Source organism: Benincasa hispida, chromosome 1 (genome assembly GCF_009727055.1).
Source record: "Benincasa hispida cultivar B227 chromosome 1, ASM972705v1, whole genome shotgun sequence".
Classification (NCBI taxonomy): Eukaryota; Viridiplantae; Streptophyta; class Magnoliopsida; order Cucurbitales; family Cucurbitaceae; genus Benincasa; species Benincasa hispida.
The window spans coordinates 82,037,238-82,049,541 of NC_052349.1; the positions used below are offsets into that span (position 1 = coordinate 82,037,238).

General features: G+C 37.7%; 1 non-coding gene across 1 annotated transcript; it reads left to right on the plus strand.

Annotated features, from left to right (window-relative positions):
- Nucleotides 1-12,183: 12,183 nt before the first annotated feature.
- TRNAI-UAU lies at nt 12,184-12,257 on the plus strand. Its single transcript has one exon. It is a non-coding gene; the product is annotated as a tRNA-Ile (tRNA).
- The last annotated feature ends 47 nt before the right edge of the window (nt 12,258-12,304 follow it).

Below are 12,304 nucleotides of genomic sequence, written 5' to 3' on the forward strand. Positions count from 1 at the left end.
CCGCGCGTCCATGCGTTTTCCGTCAACCCGCCCCACGCTTCCGTTGACTGCACCAACGCGCGTTGACCAACCGGTCCAGACGGTCTGGACCGGTCTGTTTGACCTGGTTGAGCCAGCTTGACCAGTTCAACTTGGTTTTTGGAGTTTTTGGGCTGGTTCGGGGGTTTTTGGGCCGGTTCAAGAGTTTTTTTGGCCGATTCGAGTTGATTCAAAAGTGTTTAAAGCTGGTTCGAGAGCGGTTTTTTTGTACTACACCAAATTATTATTGTAATAATTTAGTTGTTAGCTTAATTTAAGAGCCAAAACCAATCCATTTTAGGGTGTTTAATTAATTATGCATGTTGATGTATGTTTTAATTAAATTTTGAATTTTATTGTGCATATAGTATGCCATATAGATTTAAAATCCCACCATAGGTTAACATGTACATGCATTTGATATATGTTATAATTGTTATAATGTATGTAGTATGCATGTTAAGTTTTTTAATATAAAGTGTTATATTAAAGCATGATCATTAAGTATGAATGTATGTTATAGATGTATGATTCTAGGGTTATAATGGTTATAATTTTATTTTATAATTGTTATAAAATAACCTAGACATTAAAATCTATAACAAAGGTAAAAGTTGCATGCTCACCTAGGATTAAATTGGTGCAATTTCAATCGGCTTTTCTAAAGAGTTAGAATAGGTCGATTACTTGTTAAACAAAGAGTTGTTTACTTACCCAGGGAGATCTTGTCTAAGGTTGGGGGTTCTTAAGATGACGGTTTACGGAACACCTCCTACCTGGAGATCAAACTAGCGTCTAAGTCAAATAACACTAGTTTTAATGAGCATGCGTGAGAGATGTAAGGTAATAAGATTTCTTTATCACCTAGACATCATAGGTTAAAATCCAGTATAAGAGTTATACATGGATCTATCACCTAGACTTAGGTATGTTTAATTTAGCCAAAATATATCTCTAAGTATTTTTTTAATATATATCGTAAACCACTATAGAACACTTCAGCAAGAGAGAAGTAGCGTACTTTTAGCTCTAGTGTCCCTAAGAGTTCACATTGTAAGGTCCATGCAGGGCTTTAGGCCGTGCTTAGGAGCGGACTCCCTTCGGAGAGTGTTTGCATGGATCTATATCAAGGTGAATAGGGGAAGTAGTTCATAGTAAATGGGTGAGGGGTATGTAACAACATATCCCACAGTCTCTTCCACTAGGTCGCACCATGAGATTCCTATAATGTGCCTGCATGTCCGCCCTGGAGCGACATTTCCCTTCGAAGGGTTGTATTATAGGATTCAGAACATCGCGAACTCCAAATCTGGATAGGCTCTCTTAGATCAGTTTTCATATTGACATTCCACTTTCGAGAGCATGTTGATTCTGGTTTCTGAAATCCAAAAATGGAAGGTTACACTTACAAGAATTACTAAGATGTTAGTATATTATCGACCAAAGTAGCGATAACTAAAGTGCTATAAGAATAAAGAGTTATTCTGGGGTTAGCATCTAGTCAAGATTGTCTTGGTTCAAAAGAGGAATAATCGATTGCCCTTCGGTGGAGGTTACTCTAAACTTTTGAAATATCGTTGCAAAATTTAATAATGAAGGGTACATTATTAGTTTTTGCTGAATTAAATTGGTTTCTTTGTGATTATAGTTTTTCTAAAAGAATATGTTTATCTTTTTCAGCATGAATTGCTCAATAATTCAACTCTTAGCTTCCGAGAAACTAAACGACGATAATTATTTGGCATGGAAATCAAATCTAAACACAATACTAGTAGTTGACGATCTAATATTTTCCTTAACTGAGGAATGTCCTCAAACCCCAGCCTCAAATGCTAACCGAACTGTTTGGGAAGCATACGATCAATGGGTCAAAGCCAATGAAAAGGCCTGTGTTTACATTCTTGCCAGCATGTCTGATGTTTTGGCAAAGAAACATGAATCCTTTGATACGGCTAAAGAGATAATAGATTCATTAAGAGAAATGTTTGGGCAACCATCATAGTCCCTTAGACACGAGACAATTAAGCACATTTACACAAAGTGAATGAAGGAGGGGACCTCTGTTAGAGAACATCTCCTGGACATGATGATGTACTTCAATATCGCTGAAGTAAACGGTGGACCCATTGATGAGGCTAATCAGGTTGGCTTTATCTTACAATCTCTTCCGAATAGTTTTATACCTTTTGAGACAAATGTGTCTTTAAATAAGATAGAATTTAACCCCATTACCCTTCTTAACGAGCTCCAAGGATTCCAAAACCTTACTTTAAGTAAGGGGAAGGAAGTGGAAGCAAATGTTGCCACTAAGAAAAAATTTATAAAAGGATCGTCCTCTAAAAACAAAGTTGGACCCACTAAAACTAAAATGAAAAGAAGGGAAAAGGGCAGGCTCCCAAGATAAGAAAGGGAAAGAAGGATACAGATAAAGGAAAATGTTTCCACTATAACCAAAACGGGCATTGGAAGAGAAATTGCCCGAAGTACCTTGCAGAGAAGAAAACTGAGAAAATGGCACAAGGTAAATATGATTTACTGGTCGTTGAAACATATTTAGTGGAATATGATACTTCAACCTGGATACTAGATTCAGGAGCCACTAATCATATTTGTTTCTCGTTTCAGGAAACTAATTCTTGGAAAAAGCTTGAAGAAGGTGAGATAACCCTCAAAGTAGGAACAGGAGAGGTTGTCTCAGCTGAGTGATAATGGGTAGAAATGCACATTATCATAGTGCTAAGTTCTTAAACAATGTTGAATTGCGTTGATGAAATATGTTACTTTACGTCCATTAAGCATCAATTTCGTAATATGGCGGTCGCATGCGTTCAGCGCATTAGAACAGTTGATTTTTGTATTTTTGTGCAGAATATGCGTTAACGCAATGCAAAGATTGCCATCATAAGAATTCATTGGTCGAGCGCAACTTCACCGCAAGGCTTTGCATTGATCATGCTTGATGACATAATTTTTAATCTAAGCTACAAGTCCATGTTCCCGTTACCAGTTCCCTGGCAACGGCGCCATAAAATTGACACGCAGATTTTAGGTCTTTATCATCATACAAGCTCATCATAAACTTGTAACGCATGCATGAATATGAATAAATAAAATTAATCCTCTTATGTCATACAACGCATGGATGATTGTGATGATATGCGATACTACTTCTAGATATGCGTTATTAATGAATGTTTTTGTAGTATGCTGTGCATTGTCACAAGTTTTCTTGCATTGAAACCAAGTATAATTTCACCGCAAGTTTCTCGGTGTGATCCGAGGTCGAACACAGGGATTGTTTTAGGTTAATTGCGTTATATTTGTGATATATGCGACTGGGGGTTTTTCAATTTAATAAAAGTTGTGTACAAGTATTTAAAAATGCGATAATAAATTGCGATAAAAGTAAAGTACGATAAAATAAACCTAAGCTATGATGATACAAGATACATGTTACATGATACAAGATACTAAGGTTGAGACTGACTGTGAAGAATATACAAAGATCGTGTTATGCGGTGGCAAGGCTTATGTGCGAAGCAAAAAAAGAAAGGATAATGAATATAAACATCGCAAGTTTCTTAATTGCGTTAAAGATATAAGTACAGTTCCGCTTTCCCTTGGCGTACACCTCTCGATGATCGGTCGCGTTTCCCACATCTCTATGGTGAAACAGGAACGAATGTAATGAATGTAAGGTTGCTTCCATCTCTAGAATTACTTCTTGCTTTAGTTAACGCATTCTTCTAACCTTCTCTCGACAGATCAGAATGACATCTTTACTTCTGCTCTTACAGGTGAAGATGTCGTCTAGCATGCTTTAGCTAAATATATTTATTTCTTTAGCACAGGTTAAGTTACTTGTTTAATTCACCTATGGATTAGGAAAACATCGTGGAGAAAGCAATTAATGGAGGAACGGAAATAGACAAAAATGTGGAAATGAGACTGATCATGACAATGAATTATAAAATCAAGCGTCTAATACATGGTTATGAATGATTTAGACTAAGAATATGAAATACAATGGATGAATAAGAGTTAGAAACAGATACAGAAGAGTGTCAATGTCTTGACATCGATCTGGATGGAGAGATTGCTTGTCGGCGTAGATGGAGTGAACAGAAGGATGAGCTTCCCTCTCAGGCTTGCTCAACCGATAGAGTTGATCTAGGTACAGAGCTTCACGATGGGGATTTGGAATGATTCGCCTAAGAATCACCTCTCGGACTTGTCTCTTTTCTTCCCAGATCTTCTCCGATCAGTGCTCAGATCAGCCTCTCTCTCAATAGCCTCGTATCAATTATTCCTCGTATCAAGTATATCTTTCAGTGAATACTTTGAGGGTATTTATAGATGAATGCTTTAACTCTCTAACTTGTGGTCCTCACTTTATTGTTATAGAAATTTTGGAAATGGTGGAATAAATATTCCTTCTGTTATGCAATCAGTCCGTCAAAAAATGCACAACAGTTAGTTGTACACGTGTCAAAATCCTCCGTGATTGCGTTGCTCATTTGCATCTTTCGATCGTGTGCTCACATGTGGTGTTGTTTTTATTACCGCATGCGGTTGAAGTTCAACTCTGGATCGATTGTCGTATGCGCCGTCATTGTATTGATCGTCTATTCATTCCTGAATGATAAACGCAATGCGACATAGATGCATTAATCTTTCTCTTTTGAGCCATGAGCGCATACGGTAACTGGATATCCTGCAAAACAGACTTGAAATATTCTTTTCTACCATCGCAATGGTGTTAGTGGGTGTATTGAAAATAATTTATAATTATTGTATTTCTTAGCCAATTTCCATACAATTGACGTAACTTTACTCTCTTTTGGCCGCAATATCTAAATAAAGCAGTATAAATAACTTGTATTTCTAAAAGTTACCAGTGCTCGCAAACATTCCCCCGAGAAAGATCGCTGCAACTTGGTCAACGCAACATGGTGGGCGCATCTGGTGAAAGGCCAATTAAAAGCGATGGGACAAAAAGCTGATGACAGTCGAATCCAAATTAAGTTGACAGCCGATAACGGTCACAAAGTACATTCAGCTTTATTGGTGATAATTATTCAGCGCATCAATCAGGAATTAAAGTTGTCCCATCTGTATAACCAGAAGAGAGAATCTGCCTTTCACCAGGGATGCTCTATAAATACCAAGGGCTTTCTTCAGAGAAGGGGTTAACCAGTTGATTAGTTCACCGTTTAGTTCACGCCTCTGTTCATAGTTTCCTTTCCATTTTAAGGCGGAGCAATAGAAGAGTGGTGGGACCAGAGATCGCTCAGGGCAGCTCGAGAGAGAACCTTGGGGCATAAAGGCAGAGAGCGGGCCGACTCTCGCGAAAGCGAGATTATATTTTGAGCACAAGTAGATACAGTGTAAACGGCTGGCAACAAGAGATTGTTACCAGGCTCTTTATTCTATACTTGCATTGTTATTCTATACTTCATCTTCATACTTATACAATGGAAGTTCTATTTCTACATCTGTTCACTCTCTTAATATGCATGAGTAGCTAAACTAGTTGAATGGGTTGAGAAGAACTAAGCCAACATGACTTAGGAAGTTCTTTGCTTGCGATTGCCTTGCTTTATGTTGTGCAAAATACCCTTTAGAGTTACTCGAGAGAGAGTCTAAAGAAAGAACCTAATGTCTCGAGAGAGCTAGGTTAGAATATGGACTCGAGAGAGCAAGATTAGAACTGCATAAACAAGAGATAGGGACTTAGAGATAAGCTCTGTTTGTCAACCGGCATCGGATGCATCCTAGAGATGGGAATGATATTATGTGGTCGCATATTTGTGCGGATGTCATGTTGTCATCGCATAAATAGAAATAGAGGTTTATGTGTAAACCCTCTAGACTTATCGCATTATCGCATGCGTTCTAGCCTTAGAAGTCGTGGTATTCGCACCAAGAGGAGGTTTACTATTGTATGCATGTTGCATGATCGCATATCATGAACGTATTCTAGGGAGTGTTAGCCGAAATCCTTCTCAACTCGTTCACCGCATATTCATCGCATCTCCCGTTTACCAACTTTTTTCAAACTCCGCCGCATTTATTTACTTTTCATCAACGTAAACAACAACCCAACACTTTATTTATTTATCCAGTTATCGCAAAGTCTTTATGAAAATTACCAACATAATTTGTTTTCACAAGTCCTTGTGTTCGACCGTGGACTTACCAGGAAACTTAGAGAAATTTACACTTGAATTTCGTTGGGGAAACTTGAGTGCACAACGCATATCATCCAAATTTCCACTTCATAAATACAAGCATCAAGTTTCTGAAGTTGTTTTTTGAAGATAGATATCTAGTACTTAAAATTTTTTTGTATGCACCTCTTATGAAGAGGAATTTGATATCTATTGCTTGTATTATAGAACATTTATATACAATATCTTTTAATGAAGCGTTCTTTTTTTGTAAAGGTATTCAAATTTGTTCTACTACACTTGAAGATAACTTATATAAGTTAAGACCAACTAGAGCAAATGTTATTTTAAGTACTGAAATGTTTAGAACATTAGAAACTCAAAATAAAAAACAAAGGTTTCTTCCAACGCCTATCTATGGCACCTAAGACTTGGTCACATCAATCTCAATAGGATTAGAAGATTGGTCAAGAGTGGACTTTTTAAGTCAGTTAGAAGATAACTCTTTACCTCCATGTGAATCTTGTCTTGAAGGAAAGATGACCAAGAGATCTTTTACTGGAAAAGGTCTAAGAGCCAGAGTACCTTTAGAGCTCGTACATTCGGACCTTTATGGAACAATGAATGTCAAGGCTCGAAGTGGGTATGAATATTTCATCAGTTTTATTGATGATTATTCAAGGTATGGTCATGTTTACTTGCTTCATCACAAGTCTGATTCTCTTGAAAAGTTCAAAGAATATAAGGCTGAAGTTGAGAATGAATTAGGTAAAACAATAAAGACCCTTCGATCAGATCGAGGTAAAGAGTACATGGACATATGATTCCAAGACTATTTGATAGAAAACGGGATAGTCACAACTCTTTGCACCTAGTATGCCTCAGCAGAACGGTGTATCAGAAAGAAGAAACCAAACCTTATTAGAGATGGTTCGCTCTATGATGAGCTATGCTCAATTGCCTGATTCCTTTTGGGGATATGCACTTGAATCTACTGTCCATATTTTGAACAACATTCCCTCTAAAAGTGTTTCAGAAACACCTTATGAGTTATGGAAATGACGTAAAAGTAGTTTACATCACTTTAGAATTTGGGGTTGCCCAGCACATGTGTTGGTACAAAATCCCAAAAAATTGGAACATCGTTCAAAATTATGACTATTTGTAGGTTATCCAATGGAAACAAGAGGTGGTCTATTTTATCATCCTCAAGAAAACAAGGTATTTGTATCAACAAATGCCACATTCTTAGAGGAAGACCACATTAAAAATCATCAACCACGCAGTAAAATAGTGTTGAAAGAAATTTTAAAAGACTTTACATGATGACATGCAGAAATGCATATCATCTTAGGTCTTTTATTTAGAATTATGAGGGCTGTTAAGCAGAATATGCGGCAATTATGTTAGGAATTCATGAGAAAATGAGCTTGCGGCATTCAACATTGAAAATCTCGACTAACCCATTATTATGCGTTATTATGCGTGAATTGTCTATTTTTGTAGCTAACGCAGAAAGTGGACGCAAACGCGGAAGTCGGACTACCGCATAGACGACCGCATGCGGAGAAACTCTCCATCGCAAAGATGAACATGTTCGATCAACGCATGGGTGTTGCGATAATCAGCCGCATGCGTCCATCGCATGGGAGTTGCGCTAGTCAAGCGATTGCGGTCATCGTGTCGAAGTTGCGGTATTAAGCGAATGCGGTCACTGAACGATTGCAGCTACACGATAACGCATAATAGAGGGATTAATGCAAGGTTGGTGGAATGAATGTATCAACGCACATCTCGGGAAAATCAAAAGTTGATGTTGACATTTCACCTACCACGCCGTAAGCAGCAGAGAATTAGAAAGGACTAACGCATCGCGAATGTCAGAATTAGAGCAGTCCATTAATGTTGTCGACGACCCAAGCTCTATATAAAAGCTGATGAGCAAAATTTCAACTTGTCTGGGGATTATCCTTGGAATCTAGGATTTTTCCTACGATTCAGAAAAATGCGTGAGAAGAAAACTTGAGAGTTCTTCATCTCCTTCATCCATTCTGAGTGACGACCGGAGCCTTTGACTGGAGCTAGATCTCGGGAGAGTCAGCTTCACTGCCCCTCCATGGCACCACCGGCAGCCTTGACACACATCCACTGGAAGCAAGTCATTGCTTCCAGTCGATCATTTCATTTTCTCTTCTTTTCTTATACTGCATTGTATTACGTTTTGTGATTAAGGAATTAATACATTATGTGTTCAATGCATTTCTATGTTTCCTTTGATTCCATCTCTATCTTTCTTTATGTAGTATCCTTAACTTTCATTGCATCACTTAGTGAGATCGCTAGAGTATCGCATACTTAGTCATGTGGATTAGAGATATGAAGCATGTAGCAAACCACCGAGAGGTGTGCGTTGTGTGAGTGTGTGATTAAACCTTATTTGCTTAGTGTGAAGCTGTAGCAACGCCTATCTATAGGCGGACACTATGCTTGTCTATGAGTAAAGTCAGCAACAACTAATTGCCTGGGAGGGTAAATGGTTGGTTGCATTAAGTATGTAAGCATGTATTCACTAGATATAGGAATAATCTTACATCAAACAGGCTTTTGCAGTTACCTTTTCTTATGTATGCACCCATCACACTTTTAGAGCGACTCGAGAGAGAGTCTAAAGAAAGAACCTAAGACTCAGGAGAGCTAGGTTAGAATCAATGCTCGAGAGAGCTAGGTTAAGATTGCATAAGCAAGAATGGAGACTTAGAGATAAGTTTCGTTTGCTAATACAAATCACGTGCATTTGTGGTGGGCGTGTATGGCATGAGTGCATCAGCTTGCGTTGGCTAAGGTTGCCCTTACGGTCAAGCTCAGTATTGCAATGAAGACATCTCCGTATTTTATCTATTTTTTCATCCATTTACTCCCTATCAATAGTTGGCGTGTCTCCGCCACATTACCACATTCATCTAGCTACAAGTCCCTGAGTTTGACCTCGAATCATCCGAGAAACTTGTGTTCGTGTTATACTTGGCGTGAGCGCAAGAAAACTTGTGACAGGAATGCATGGTCATCGCATACATTCGTTAACGCATAGTTCATTCCAACGCATGACCACGACACATGATAATCAACGCATACATTAAGAACATGCATCGTATATCGTGTTTCACCGGATTTTAGTTGTCGAGTAATTGACATCTAATTTTTCATCATCAATTACTTTGGGTCTAATGTTTATATTAGCAACTGTCCCCATATAGTTATTTTTCTCTATTTTATGGCATTTAATATAAATAATATTTATATTAAATTTAACAACTATGAATTTCATTCATAGAAAATATATTTGAATCACATTCAAATATTTATTCCTCCAATTAAACTAAAATGTATCAAATACATTATGTCAATTATATCATATATAATTAAATCAATTTAATTATATCATATATAATTAAATTCCCTCTTATTAATTTGAACAATTCAAATTAACCCAAAAATTGATTCTCAGCTAAATTCTTTTGAGCTACCAAGAGGACCTTATGTACCTGTAACTTGAAGCTCCAACGATACATGAATAACTAATTAAACTCTTTAATTATATTATCCACCATTCGTTAACTGTTGAGCACTCCACTAAAGGCTGACAGTTGCACTCTTTGCACTACAGATATATTTCTGTGTCCATTGGATATAACCAATCAACAGTACGATGACCCTTCACAAATTACTCGTAAGTACAGTTGGAACAAATTACCATTTTGCCCCTATAGTTACATCTAACTCCTTAAGTACCACTGATTCCTCTAATGAACAATAAATCATAGTCCCACTATGATTAAAACCTTCTTGGGCCAGAAGGGGTGTGGCACCACATTGTTCAAGACCCGGAATCATCTCTTAAGGGAGTAAGTTATCTACTTACCTTTGCTTTAGGGAATGAGTGAATTTCATCTTGTGTAGCTGAGTTCTCAGCCCCCTAATCAGACGAATCCCCAAAATGGTAGGCTTGTTGAGTCGGCGATCTGGCCACTCTCACCTTACAAATTAAAGGACCGCCCTCATAGGCAGGAGTTCAAAACTCACTCAGGATTAAGGTCATGTTATCTATGGTCATCCTAGTGAAATGAAAGTCTCTATTATGAATGGTGTTGTGGTCCGGTCTTTGAAAATAAACATTTCGTGGTCCGGTCTTATACAAACTCCTTTGTAGAATATCCCCATGCGCATATCTAATACATGAATGATCAGGATCAGATCATTTATAGCACTTTACAACATTTGTAACATCTACAAAGCGGGCCATATTCGTAGTGTTACCAAGATAAGGTACCCAGCCTTATCCATATACTACAAACCATTTAGGTTACCACTTAAACATGATCCACATGTATGTCTCCACATAAATGTTTAAGTTACAACGATAACCTTAGATGTTAGTTTATTGGTTTGTGGTTAATGCAACTAAAATATCACACATTTCATAGACAAAGTGAATATAATATCAAATATTATTAATCACATAAAAGTTTGTTCATACAAAGTTTACAAACTATAGGACCCTACGAGATTTAGGGCATCAACCCCAACACAAACGACTCCATCGATAAGAGCTCTTGGGAGTTATAAGCCTATTATACCCGATGTACTTTTGATCCACTAAGCGAGAGCCCTTCCACACGGAACTCCCGATTCACTATGGTCGACTTTTGTCTCTGTACGACCAGTCAGTCCCACGGTAAGGTTGGCTTATACCATTACACTCATGAGCAGAATCTTAGCTTGTGCCTACCTTCACACACCTCTGTTACTCTTTAGGAGGCATCCGCCCCAGATAAACTACCCACCTTGCAGTGTCCCGCCCCCCCCCGAAAACTCGGTGCGGCGGTTAGGCATCCTTAGACAAAAGAGTGGTCTTTCAAGATTGGTTGTGTGTCACCACCTTCCACCTATCCTACACATTCGATCAAGGTTGTCACTGTGAAGCTATAGTTAAAGTGCATTGGGTCTTACCGTCTAGCCATTGGTACTTTACTTCTTCACAGAGAATTCAATTTCATCGAGCCCATGTCGGAGACAGTGGGGCAGTCGTTACACCATTCATGTAAGACGCTACTTATGTGACAAGGAATTTCACTACCTTAGGACACTTAGAGTTACTATTGCCATTTACCGAGGCTTCCATTCAAAGCTTACAACACTTCTCTTTCTGACCTTCCAGCACCGGGCAGGTGTCAGACTCTATACATCGCATTACCACTTAGTAGAGTCTGCTATTTAATAAACAGTCGTAAAAGTAAACCTATCATAGAGTACTTCTTTAATATATATACCGTTTTTTTTATATACATTTTAAATTGAGTGACAGTCTTTCGTTCTCTTTTTTATGTCCCATGTATTAGTTGAAAAAAAACTCAATCGAATGTTTTGTACCCATTTCATAAATTATGTTTTTAGATGTTGATCTCTTATACCATGGAAGTGGCACATTAAGTAAGATCACAACTATTACTTAATGGAAATCTCATCATCAAGGCTTCAACAAGGTTGTTCTTTTGCAGTATGTCTTTGTACATGGTATCTTTTTGTTGATACCATTAGTGATGACAAAGATCTCTCATAGTAGAGTATAATATAAACGGATTGATTTCGTAAATAGATGAAGTTTTTTCACAATAATAAACATCATCATGTTCCTAGGAAAATTACCTAAAATCTCATATAGTAATTCATACTGCCACGGGAATACAAATGTGTTACGCTCTTCACCTTTATTATGTTAGTGTGCGGTACAAAAGCCTACATTTGAGAGGCTTTGCCTATAACATTGATAGCGCAGACATAGGACCTTTTGAGTGCACACTCTTAGTATAACCATGTATTTCGGTGCCTGGTTTTAATATAACCATGTATTTTAATGCACACTTTTATTATGATCATAAAATGAGATTTTGAAAACTAACTCATAATAAAAATAACTATGAAATTATTTATAAAAGATGGTCCCGTAGCTCAGTTGGTTAGAGCGTTGGTCTTATGAGCCGAAGGTCGCGGGTTCGAGCCCCGCCGGGACCATTTTTTCAACATTTTAATTAAATTTAAATAATATTACTTATTTAAGC